Source organism: Chiloscyllium plagiosum, unplaced genomic scaffold (genome assembly GCF_037043375.1).
Source record: "Chiloscyllium plagiosum isolate Xiang-an unplaced genomic scaffold, Cpla_swu_hap1 HiC_scaffold_47, whole genome shotgun sequence".
NCBI lineage: Eukaryota > Metazoa > Chordata > Chondrichthyes > Orectolobiformes > Hemiscylliidae > Chiloscyllium > Chiloscyllium plagiosum.
In genome coordinates, this window is record NW_028270185.1 from 31,407,624 (window position 1) to 31,421,663 (window position 14,040).

Sequence of the window (14,040 nt, forward strand, 5' to 3'; positions counted from 1 at the left end):
TCGGTATAGACTTATTGGGCTGAAGGGCCTGTTTCCGCACTGTAATGTAATCTAATCTAAAGTGGGACTAGATGAATTTAGGATATTTGGTTGGCATGGACAATTTGGACTGAAGGGTCCAACTGAAGCTTGAAGACTGAACAGAGCAGCTGAGCCTAATAAACTTCAAAGTCAATCATTCATATATTCTTTTCAATTAAAAAAAAGTAAGTTTGGGTAATTTGTATTATTATCTGTTTCAACCCCAACCCACCCCCAAACATTAGGCATGTCTACAGAAGAGACAGCTAATGCTGGGCTTCAGTACCTGAGGACCGGATGATAGAGTAATGATAGAGTCATAGTCCCCAACAACACAGGGAAGTGGGCAGCCAGGTTTACCATTAATACAATGCCATGGGTTACAGTGATTGGTGACACCATCTGTTATGGCATGGCTTTGGGAGAGGTCCTCACTTCTGCCACTGAAGATATTTCCCTGTGAAGTCAGTACAGAGGATGAAGTGACATCCCAGGGTATTTGTTCCTATTTTCTATTGGATCATCTGTGAGTGTTCTCATCTACCTAATATCACTGGAGTTATTAATAAAATTCATGCTCACTTCTTTCAGTCCATTCTTCCTGCTCTGTAAGACTGAAAGATCGATGGTTTCATCCTTGATTGGTGCTGAGAAATCTGATTATCGACAATGATCAACTTCAGTGATGTTTAATGAATGACTGTTGGAAATCCGTTGGGCTTCCCTCTTCCAATCACAAGGCAATGACTTCCCTGTGGCCTTGGGGTTTATGAATTTCAGTGAAGAAAGGATTTTGCATTATTTCCTTCCATTATTGAATACTGCTCAATAACAGTGAGGTGATAATCACCTTGATGGGATTGTACTGTCGGCTCCCCAATAGTCAGAGGGCAATTGAGAAACAAATATGGAGAAGATATTATAATAATCAGGTTGTAATAGGAGGGGATTTTAATTTTCCAAACATTGACTCAGACTGCCATGGTGTTAAATGTTTTGATGTGAAGAATTTTTTCAATTGCAAGAAAACTTTCTTTATCAATATATAAATGTTCCTACAGGAGACTGATCAAAACTTGATCTTCTCTTGGGAAATAAGGCAGGACAAGTGACCAAAGTGTTAGTCAGGGAACACTTTTGGACCAATGATCATAATGCCAGTAATTTTAAAATAGTTATGTAAAAGGATATGTCTTCCCTAAAAGTTAAAGTTCTAAATTGGAGTAAGGCAAGTGGGTATGAAAGGGTATGAAACAAGACCTTTCAAAAGTTGATTGGAGCAGACTGATCACAGGTAACAGGGTGACTGACAAGGAAGGCCTTCCAAAGTGTGACAACAAGAGTTCAGAAACATTCTGTTCCTGTTAGAGTGAAAGGCAAGGAAGGTAAGGTTAGCGAACACTGGATGAATAAAGATGTTGAAGTTCAAGTTGAGAATCAAAAATAATCAACGAGAGAGACAATTGGGATTAACAGAATGTCTTGAAAAGTATAAAGAGTTTAGGGGCATTCTTGAGAAGGAAATGAGGAAAGCAAAGAGGGGACAGGAAATAGCCTTAGCAGGTAAGGTTAAAGTAATCCAAAGATATTCTATAAATACGTTAACTGTGAGGGAGCAACTGGAGAGAGTATGACCCCTTAAAGACCAACGAGTTACCTTTGTATTGAACCTCAAGAGATGGGAGAGATATGAATGAATATTTTGCATCAGTTTTTATTGTTGGGAAAGAAATGGAAATGAGAGAAATCAGGGAAATAAATATTGATATTTTAGAAACAGTTTGCAGTCCAGAAGAGGAAGTGATGGAGATGTTAGATAACATAAAGATAGATAAACCTTGAAGACCTGATCAGGTGTGTCCCAGGACATTGTGGGAAGTTAGAGAGAAAATTGTACGGCATCGAGCAGAAATATTTGTATCATCTATAAACATGGGTAAAGCACTGGAGGACTGGGGTGTGGCTAATATGTCATTGTTTAAGAAGGGATGTGAGGAGAAGGCTGGGAACTATTGACCTGCGAGTCTGACTTTGGTGGGTACGTTTTTGGAGATGATCCTGAAAAGTAGGATTTACACAGGGTGGAGAACATAGAACATAGAACATAGAAGAATACAGCGCAGTACAGGCCCTTGGGCCCTCGATGTTGCGCCGATCCAAGCCCACCTAAACTACACTAACCCACTATCCTCCATATACCTATCCAATGCCCTCTTAAATGCCCATAAAGTGGGAGAGTCCACCACTGTTACTGGCAGGGCATTCCATGAACTAACTACTCGCTGAGTGAAGAACCTACCCCTAACATCAGTCCTATATCTACCCCCCCTTAATTTAAACCTATGCCCCCTTGTAATACCAGACTCAATACGCGGGAAAAGGTTCATACTGTCTACCCTATCTAACCCCCTAATCATCTTGTACACCTCAATCAAGTCACCCCTAAACCTTCTTTTCTCTAGTGAAAACAGCCCCAAGTGCCTCAGTCTTTCCTCATACGATTTTCCTTCCATACCAGGCAACATCCTGGTAAACCTCCTCTGCACCCGCTCCAATGCCTCCACATCCTTCCTATAGTATGGCGACCAAGACTGCACACAATATTCCAGATGCGGCCGTACCAGAGTCTTATACAACTGCATCATGACCTCAGGACTCCGGAACTCAATTCCTCTACCAATAAAAGCCAGTACGCCATATGCCTTCCTCACCGCACTATTTACCTGGGTGGCAACTTTCAGAGATCTGTGTACATGGACACCAAGATCCCTCTGCTCATCCACACTACCAAGTATCCGACCATTAGCCCAGTACCCCATCTTTTTGTTATTCTTCCCAAAGTGAATCACCTCGCACTTAGCTACATTGAATTCCATCTGCCACCTTTCTGCCCAGCTCTGCAGCTTCTCTATGTCCTGCTGTAACCTGCCATATGCTTCCTCACTGTCAACAACTCCTCCGACTTTCGTATCATCCGCAAACTTGCTCACCCAACCTTCTAACCCCTCTTCCAGGTCATTTATAAAAATGACAAACAGCAATGGTCCCAAAACAGATCCTTGCGGAACACCGCTTGTGACGGCACTCCATGAAGAAACTTTGCCATCAACTACTACCCTCTGTCTTCTTCCATCCAGCCAATTCCTAATCCAAACCTCCAACTCACCCTCAATGCCATATCTCCATATTTTCTGCAGTAGCCTACCATGGGGAACCTTATCAAACGCCTTACTAAAATCCATATATACCACATCTACCGCTTTCCCCTCATCAACCTCCTTCGTCACCTTTTCAAAGAATTCAATAAGGTTTGTGAGGCACGACTTGCCCTTCACAAAACCATGCTGACTATCCTTGATCACATTATTCCTATCCAGATGTGCATAAATCCTATCCCTTACAATTCTCTCTAAAACTTTGCCCACAACAGAAGTGAGACTCACCGGCCTATAGTTACTGGGGCTATCCCTACTCCCCTTTTTGAACAAGGGAACCACATTTGCTATCCTCCAGTCTTCTGGGACTACTCCTGTAGACAAAGAGGACATAAAAATCAAGGCCAATGGCTCTGCAATCTCCTCCCTTGCTTCCCAGAGAATCCTAGGATAAATGCCATCAGGCCCAGGGGACTTATCTATTTTCACCTTTTCCAGGATTTCCAACACCTCTTCTCTACATACCTCAAAGCCATCCATTCTACTTATTTGTGCCTCAGTATTCTCATCGACAACAATGCCCTGTTCCTGAGTAAATACTGAAGAAAAGTATTCATTCAGTGTCTCCCCAATCTCTTCCGCCTCCACACGCAACTTCCCACTACTATCCTTGACTGGACCTATTCCTACCCTAGTCATTCTTTTATTCCTAACATACCTATAGAAAGCCTTAGGGTTTTCCCTAATCCTATCGACTAAGGACCTTTCATGTCCCCTCCTTGCTGCTTTTAGCTCTCTCTTCAGGTCCTTCCTGGCTACCCTATAACTCTCAATCGCCCCAATTGAACCTTCACGTCTCATCTTGAGATAGGCCGCCCTCTTCCGCTTAACAAGGGATTCCAATTCCTTATTAAACCACGGCTCCCTCGCCCGGCCCTTTCCTTCCTGCCTGACAGGTACATAATTATCAAGGACACTCAATAGTTGCCCCTTGAACAAGTTCCACATATCATTTACACTCTTGCCTTGGAGTCTACTTTTCCAAGCCACACATCCTAGGTCATGCCTCACCGCATCATAATTTCCCTTACCCCAGCTATAATTCTTGCCCTGTAGTACACACTTATCCCTCTCCATCACGAGTGTAAAAATCACCGAATTATGGTCACTATCCCCAAAGTGCTCACCTACCTTTAATTCTAACACCTGGCCTGGTTCGTTACCCAGAACCAAATCCAGTATGGCCTCACCTCTTGTTGGCCTGTCTACATATTGTGTCAGGAAACTCTCCTGCACACATTGAACAAACACTGACCCATCTAACGAACTTGAGCTATAGCTTTCCCAATCAATATCAGGAAAGTTAAAGTCCCCCATAACAACCACCCTATTACTGTCACTCATCTCCTGAATCACCTTCCCAATCCTTTCTTCAATGATTCTAGGACTATTAGGAGGCCTGTAAAAGACTCCTAACAGGGTGACCTCACCTTTCCTATTCCTAACCTCAGCCCAAACTACCTCAGATTGCAAGTCCTCATCCATCGTCCTTTCCACCGCTGTAATACTATCTTTGACAAGCAATGCCACACCTCCCCCTCTTTTACCCCCACCTCTGACCCTACTAAAACATTTAAATCCCGGAACCTGCAACAGCCAATCCTGTCCCTGTTCTAGCCATGTCTCCGTAATAGCCACAACATCGAAGTCCCAGGTACCAACCCACGCTGCAAGTTCACCTACCTTATTTCGTATACTTCTTGCATTGAAGTATACACACTTCAAACCTCTTCCCTGCTTACAGGCACCCTCCTTGGAAATTGATGCCATGTTCCTCACCTCCCTACACTCCAGGCCCTGCACCCTGAAGCTACAATCTGGGTTCCCATGCCCCTGCCGAGTTAGTTTAAACCCCCCCCAAGAGCACTAGCAAACCTCCCCCCAAGGATACTGGTTCCCCTCAGGTTCAGGTGTAGACCATCCTGTTTATAGAGGTCCCACCGTCCCCAGAAAGAACCCCAGTTATCCAAAAACTGGAACCCCTCCCTCCTGCACCATCTCTGAAGCCACGCATTTAAGTGTTCTCTCTCCCTATTCCTCGAATCTCTATCACGTGGCACGGGTAACAAACCAGAGACAACAACTCTGTTTGTTCTAACTCCGAGCTTCCAACCTAGCTCCCTGAAAGCCTGTCTAACATCCTCAGCACTCCTCCTACCTATGTCGTTGGTGCCAATGTGGACCACGACTTCGGGTTGCTCCCCCTCCCCCTCCAGGACCCGGAAAACACGATCAGAGACATCACGTACCCTTGCACCTGGGAGGCAACATACCAAACGTGAGTCTCTCTCGTTCCCACAAAACCGCCTATCTGTGCCACGAACTATCGAGTCCCCAATTACTATTGCTCTGCTCTTCTTCACCCTTCCCTTCTGAGTAACGGGGACAGGCTCGGTGCCAGAGACCTGAGCCCCGTTACTTACCCCTGGTAAGTCATCCCCCCCACAAGTATCCAAAACGGTATACTTGTTCTTGAGGGGAATGGCCGCAGGAGGTCCCTGCACTGGCTGCTTCCTCCCAGTCCCCCTCACTGTAACCCATCTATCTGTCATCTTTGGAGAAGAAAGGATTGATTAGAGATAGTCAGTATAGTTTAGTGTGAGGTAACTCATATCTCACACACTTGATTGGGTTTGTTTTTAGAAGTAACCAAAATGATTGATGAGGACAGAGTGGTAGATGTTGTTTGCTTGGACTTTAGTAAAGCCTTTGATAAGATTCTGCATGGGAGACAGATTAGTAAAGTTAGATCACATGGGATTCAGGGTGGCCTTGCCAATTGGATGTAATTGGCTTGATGGTAGAAGACAGCAGGTGATGGTGGATCATTGTTTTTCAGATGGAGGCCTGTGACCAGCGGTGTCCCACAGGGAGTGGTACTGGCTCCACTTCTGATAGTCATTTATACAAAGGATTTGGGTGGAAATGTAGGAGGCAATGGTTAGTAAGTTTGTGGAGATACCAAAATGGTAAAATAGACAGTGAAGAAGGTGACCCAAGATCACAAAGAGATCTTGATCAATTGGGTCAATGGGTTGAGGAGTAGCAGATGGAGTTTAATTTGGATAAACGTGAGGTATTGCATTGTGGTAATACAAACAAGGTCAGGACTTAACGGTAGGGCCCTGGGTAGTGTGGGAGAGCAGAGAGAGACCTCCGGGTCAGGGACATACTTCTTTGAAATTAGCATCCCAGTTAGACAGGATAGTTAAGAAGGTGTTTAGCATGCTTGGCTTCATTGCTCAGTCCTTAGAGTATAGGAAGTTCTACCATTATGTTGAATGTGTACAGGACAGTGATGAGGCCTCTTCGGGATTAGATTAGATTACTTACAGTGTGGAAACAGGCCCTTCGGCCCAGCAAGTCCACACCAACCCGCCGAAGCACAAACCACTCAGACCCAAACGCCTACATTTACCCCTTCACCTAAAACTAAGGGCAATTTAACATGGCCAATTCACTTAACCTGCACACTTTTGGATTGTGGGAGGAAACCAGAGCATCTGGAAGAAACCCATGGAGACATGGGGAGAATGTGCAAACTCCAAACTTCTCATTGCCCTGTTAGAGGAAGGATGTTATTAAACTGGACGGGGTTCAGTAAAGATTTACCGAAATGTTGTCAGGAATAGAGGGTTTGAGGTATAAAAATGGGCTGCTGCATTGGAGGGTGAGGGGCGACCTTATTGATGTTTAAAAAATCATGAGGGTATAGATAAGGGAATGGCAAGGATCTTTTCCCTCGGGTGAGGGAGTTCAAACCTGGGGGTATATTTTTAAGGTAAGAGGAGAAAGATTGAAAAATGACATGATTACATTAGATTCCCTACAGTGTGGAAACAGGCCCTTCAGCCCAACAAGTCCACACTGACCCTCCAAAGAGTAACCCACCCAGACCCACTTCCCTCTGACTATTGCACCTAACACTATGGGCAGTCCAGCATGGCCAATTCACCTAACCTGCACATATTTAGACTGTGGGAGGAAACCGGAGCATCCGGAGAAAACCCACGTAGACACGGGGAGAATCTGCATACTCCACACAATATTCCAAGTGTGGTCTAACCAGGGCTCTTTAGAGCTGCAGCATAACCTCGAGGCTCTTAATCTCCATCCCCCTGCTAATGTTAACACACCATACGTCGTCTTAACAACTGGAGGGTGTGGGGGAGGCGGGGAAGGGGGGTTGGGGGGGGGGGGGTTGTGGGAGGGGGGTGGTGGACTTTGAGGGATCTATAGACATGGAAGCCCAAGAACCTTCTGTTCCTCAAAACAGTCAAAAATCCTGCCTTTAACCCTGCATTCTACATTCCAATTCAACCTTCCAAAATTCATCACTTCACTCTGTTCCAGGTTGAACTCCATCTGACACTTATCAGTCCAGTTCTGCATCCTGTCAATGTCCCATCACATCTCCAATAGACCTTCCACCAACCTTCATGCCATTGGCAAACTTACTAACCTATCCTTCCACTTCTTCTCCAGGTCATTTATAAAAATCACAAAGAGCAGAGGTCCCAGAACCGATCCCTGCAGGACACTACTGGTCACCAAGCTCCAGGCTGAATACTTTCCACCTACTACCACCTTCTGTCTTCTATGGGTCAGTCAATTCTGTATCCAGACAGCCAAATTTCCAAGTGTCCCATGCCTCTTTACTTTCTGAATGAGCCGACCATGGGAACCTTATCAAATGCTTTACTAAAATCCATATGCACCACATCCCCTGCTCTACCTTCATCAATGCATTTTGTCACATTGGCAAAGAATTCAATAAGGTTTGTGAGACATGACCTGCCCTCACAAAGCCATGCTGACTATCTCTAACCAAGGTATGGTTTTCCAATTAAACATAAATCCTGTCTCTCAGAATCCTCTCCAATAATTTGCCCACCACAGACGTAAGACTGACCAGTCTGTGATTTCCAGGATTATCCCTATTCCCTTTCTTGAACAAGGGAATAACATTTGCCACTCTCTGATTATTTGGCACTACTCCAGTGGACAATGAGGACCCAAAGATCATCGTCAAAGGCACAGCAATCTCTTCCCTCGCTTCTTGCAGTAGCCTTGGGTATATCCCATCTAGCCCAGGGGAGTTAGCTATCCTTAAATCATTCAACACATCCTCCTTTTTAATATCAACCTGTTTGAGCATGTCAGCCTGTTTCATTCTGTCCTTACAAACATCAAGTTCCCTCTCAGTAGTGAATAATGAAGCAAAGTATTCATTGAGGACCAACACTACCTCCTCCTCCGACTCCAGGCACAAGTTCCCTCCACTGTCCCTGATTAGCCCGACCCTCACTCTGACCATCCTCTTGTTCCTCGCATCAGTGTAGAACGCTTTGGGGTTTTCCTTCATCCTGCCTCCTAAAGCCTTTACATGCACCCTCCTAGATCTCCTAAGTCTATTCTCCAGTTCCTTCCCAGCTACCTTGTAACCCTCTAGAGCCCTGTTTGATGCTTGCCTCCTCAACCTGAAGTAAGCTTCCTTCTCTTGACTAGATGTTCCACATCCCTTGTCAGCCAAGGTTCCTTCACTCCATCATCCCTTCCTTGCCTCAGTGGGACAAACCTGACCAGCACTATCACCAAGTGCTGCCTCAACTACCTTCACATTTCTGTCATGCATGTCCCTGAGAATGTCTGTTCCCAATTTAGATGGCCCAGCTCCTGCCTAATAGCATCATTATTCCCCCTCCCCCAATTAAATACTTTCCCATACCATCTGCTCCTATCCCTCTCCATGAGTATCATGGAGTGTGATGACGATCACCGAAATACTGTCCCACCGAGAGATCTGACACCTGGCCTGGTTCATTGCCAAGCACCAAGTCCAACATTGGATGTTGGTATCGCTTTGTATCACCAACCAGCCATCCAGCTGCTGCAGGGGGTCAGTTAGCACAGTTGGCTGGATGGCTGATGTGAGATATAGAGAGGCGAGGTGATACTTTGGTTAAACTCATCATCAGTTGTTTCTCTCGCTCTCTCCAAGACAGAGCAATCTTTTGAATTGTGCAATTCCTTCTGTATCCCTCTGTCACAATCCGAGAGAGAAGGTTGAAAGGCGATGTGAGGCATACAAGATAATCGGGGTTCGATAGGGAGGACAGTGTTCAGCCGTTTTCCTTGGATGGTGATGGCTTGCATGAGGGGACGCAGCTTTAAATTAAGGGATGATAGATAAAGGACAGATATCAGAGATAATTTCTTTAGCCAGAGAGAAGTAGGGACGTGGAATGCCCTGCCTGCAACAGTAGTAGACTTGCCAACTTTAAGGATTAGTGGTGCTGGAAGAGCACAGCAATTCAGGCAGCATCCAAGGGCAGGCAAAATCAACATTTCGGGCAAAAGCTATTCATCAGGAATAAAGGCAGAGAGCCTGAAGTGTGGAGAGATAAGCTAGAGGAGGGTAGGGGTGGGGAGGGAGTAGCATAGAATACAGTAGGTCAGTGAGGGAGGAGAGGGTGGAGTGGATAGGTGGAAAAGGAGCTGGGCAGGTCGGACAAGACAGTGTTGAGCTGGAGATTAGAAACTAGGATGAGGTGGGGGAAGGGGAAATTAGGAAGCTGTTGAAGTCCACATTGATGCCCTGGGATTGAAGTGTTCCGAGGCAGAAGATGAGGCGTTCTTCTTCCATGCGTCTGGTGGTGAGGGTGCGGCGGTGGAGGAGGCCCAGGACCTCCATATCCTCGGCAGAGTGGGAGGGGGAGTTGAAATGTTGGGCCACGGGGCGGTTTGGTTGATTGGTGCGGGTGTCTCGGAGATGTTCCCCAAAGTGCTCTGCTAGGAGGTGCCCAGTCTCCCCAATGTAGAGGAGACCGCATCGGGAGCAACGGATACAATAAATGTTATTAGTAGATGTGGAAGGCTCCTTTAGGGCCTTGGATGGAGGTGAGGGAGGAGGTGTGGGCACAGGTTTTACAGTTCCTGCGGTGGCAGGGGAAAGTGCCAGGATGGGAGGGTGGGTCGTGGGTGGGCATGGACCTGACCAGGTAGTCACGGAGGGAACGGTCTTTGCGGAAGGCGGAGAGGGGTGGGGAGGGAAATATATCCCTGGTGATGGGGTCTGTTTGGAGGTGGCGGAAATGTCGGTGGATGATTTGGTTTATGCGAAGGTTGATAGGGTGGAAGGTGAGCACCAGGGCGTTCTGTCCTTGTTGCGGTTGGAGTGGTTGAGACACCACCCACACCCTCCACCTCCTCCAAGACTTCCGTTTCCCCGGCTCCCAATGCCTCATCTTCACCATGGATATCCAATCCCTTTACACCTCCATCCGCCATGATCAGGGCCTCCAAGCCCTCTGTTTTTTTCCTCTCCAGACGTTCCCAACAGTACCCTTCCACCAACACTCTCATTCTTTTGGCCGAACTGGTCCTCACCCTTTACAATTTCTCCTTTGAATCCTCCCACTTCCTCCAGACCAAAGGGGTAGCCATGGGCACACGTATGGGCCCCAGCTATGCCTGTCTCTGTGTTGGCTACGTAGAACAGTCGATCTTCCGTAATTACGCCGGCACCACTCCCCACCTCTTCCTTCGCTACATTGATGACTGCATTGGCGCCACCTTGTGCTCCCGCGAGGAGGTTGAGCAATTCATCAACTTCACCAACACATTCCACCCTGACCTTAAATTTACCTGGACAATCTCTAACACCTCCCTCTCCTTCCTGGACCTCTCCATCTCCATCAGTGACGACTGACTTGACACTGACATTTTCTACAAACCCATCGACTCCCACGGCTACCTGGATTACACTTCTTCCCACCCTATCTCTTGCAAAAATGCCATCCCGATTCCCAATTCCTCTGCCTCCGCCGTATCTGCTCCCAGGAGGACCAGTTCCACCATAGAACACACCACATGGCCTCCTTCTTTAGAGACTGCAATTTCCCTTCCCACGTGGTTAAAGATGCCCTCCAACGCATTTCGTCCACATCCCGCACCTCCGCTCTCAGGCCCAACCCCTCCAACTGCAACGAGGACAGAACGCCCCTGGTGCTCACCTTCCACCCTACCAACTTTCGCATAAACCAAATCATCCACCGACATTTCCACCACCGACATTTCCACCACCTCCAAACAGATCCCACCACCAGGGATATATTTCCCTCCCCACCCCTCTCTGCCTTCCGCAAAGATCGTTCCCTTCGTGACTACATGGTCAGGTCCACGCCGCCCTACGACCCACCCTCCCATCCTGGCACTTTCCCCTGCCACCGCAAGAACAGTAAAACCTGTACCCACACCTCCTCCCTCACCTCCATCCAAGGCCCTAAAGGAGCCTTCCACATCCATCAAAGTTTTACCTGCACATCTACTAATAACATTTATTGTATCCGTTGCTCCCAATGCGGTCTCCTCTACATTGGGGAGACTGGGCACCTCCTAGCAGAGCGCTTTAGGGAACATCTCCAGGACACCTGCACCAATCAACCACATTGCCCCGTGGCCCAACATTTCAACTCCCCCTCCCACTCTGCCGAGGATATGGAGGTCCTGGGCCTCCTCCACCGGCGCTCCCTCCCCACCAGACGCCTGGAAGAAGAACGCCTCATCTTCCGCCTCGGAATACTTCAACCCCAGGACATCAATGTGGACTTCAACAGGTTCATCATTTCCCCTTCCCCCACCTCATCCTAGTTTCTAACCTCCAGCTCAACACTGTCCCCTTGTCTTGTCTGGATTTGCCCAACCTGCCCAGCTCCTTTTCCACCTATCCACTCCACCCTCCCCTCCCTGACCTATCACCTTCATCTCCTCCCCCACTGACCTATTGTACTCTATGCTATTCTCTCCCCACCCCCACCCTCCTCTAGCTTATCCCTCCATGCTTCAGACTCTCTGCCTTTATTCCTGATGAAGGGCTTTTGCCGAAACGTCGATTTTGCCTGTCCTCGGATTTTGCCTGTCCTTGGATGCTGCCTGAATTGCTGTGCTCTTCCAGCACCACTAATCCAGAATCTGGTTTCCAGCATCTGCCGTGATTGCTTTTACCCTGCCAACTTTAAGGGCATTTCAATGGTGATTGGGTAAACACATGGTTGAAAATGGAATAGTGTAGGAGAGATGGGCTTCAGATTGGTTCCACAGGTCAGTACAACACAGAGGGCCAAAGGGCCTGTACTGCGCTGTGATATTTGATGTTCTACGTTCTATTTTAGTGACCAGTCGCACCTGGAAGAGGCTGAAGGGTGAGAGCAAAGGAGAAATCCGCAGAGACCCATAGATGGGGAGCAGAAGGAAGGCTGAGATTCTGCTCTTCACAATCTCTGGGAGCTTCACCCTCCCGTGGTTCATCAATGTTGTAGATTTCTGAGATTATGTCATTAGAGGCATCAATCCTGATGATTACCACCGTTTCTGTTAGTGTTCAGTGTTGTTGGTTACATGCTGCAGAGGTTACATTGTTGTATAAACAAATTTATTTATGCAGCAACGCTGTCTATGTTCAGAGGGAAGATCGGTATCACAGTAAAATCTCTGGCTACACAAATTCATTATGTTCTGAATAAATAAAACTCCTCATTGAAACCAAAAGGACAGTCTCATTGTTCCCAGACTGTGGAATGATATTTTTCATTGACCTGTGGGATATGGGCAGCACTGGCTGGGCCAGTGTTATTTGCCCGACTCTACTTGCCCCTTGAGAAGGTGATGGTGAGCTGTCTTCTCGAACTCACTGTATTCCACGTAATGTAGGTAGACCCACAATGTGCCCCTTCGGGAGGGATTTCCAGGACTTTGACCCAATGACACTGAAGGTACGGTGATATATTTCCAAGTCAGGATTGTGAGTGGTTTGGAGGGGAACTTGCAGGGGGTGGTGTTCCCATGTATCTGCTGCCCTTGTCCTTCTAGATGGAAGTGGTTGGGGGTTTGGAAGGTGCTGGCTGAGGATCATAGGTGAATTTCTGGAGAAATCCTGTGGCTGGTACACACTGCTGTCATGGAGCGTCAGTGGTGGAGGGAGTGGATGCTTGTGGATGTGGTGCCAATCAAACCAAGGCCACTTTGTCCTGGCTGGTGTTGAGCTCTTGAGTGTTGTTGGAGCTGCCCCCATCCAGACAAATGGGGAGCTATTCCATCACATTCCTGACAGAGAGTCCCTGTCCCAATGTGGGATCCTGCTGATTCCCCATCGGAGCACAACCCAGTGGAATTGTCAGAGATAATGGCCTTTCCCACTGGAATTCCTGTCAGCTTGAAACCCTGTCTAAATCTCCATCAAAATCAAATCCTTTGGAGTGTTCCGCTGTAATTAGATAGAATAGTTCATCAGAAAATGTTTGACTATTAAATACGTGGTCTCCCTTCTCAGCAACAATTTAACAGACCCCCATCCTCCTGCCACAAACAGCCACCTATGAGCTGTCTCAATGTGAGAAATTGTAGCAGGTGATCACATGACATCATCAGACCCCACCCACCAAACATTTAATTATGCAGCAACTTTGTCTCGGTTCAGAGTGAAGTTCAGGAACGCAGTGAGTTCTTGGTTACACGAACTCATTGCATTATGAGTAAATAAAACTTATGTACAATAACAAATGACCGGGCTTCGTATTTTCAGCATCAAGCTTCCTTGTTGCAATTGGCTGCTACTCCAATGCAATCCCAAACAGAAATTTCCAGTGAGTGAAGATTCAAAACAGGGCAACCCATCTCCTTTGTGTGGCAAGTGACACACTGCCACCCTCTGCTGGCCTCCCCATGCCCCTGCACAAGGGGCTCACAGATGAAAAACCTCAATGATTCAGTCAGAGAGAGACAGAAGGAGGGCAACAGTTCACGG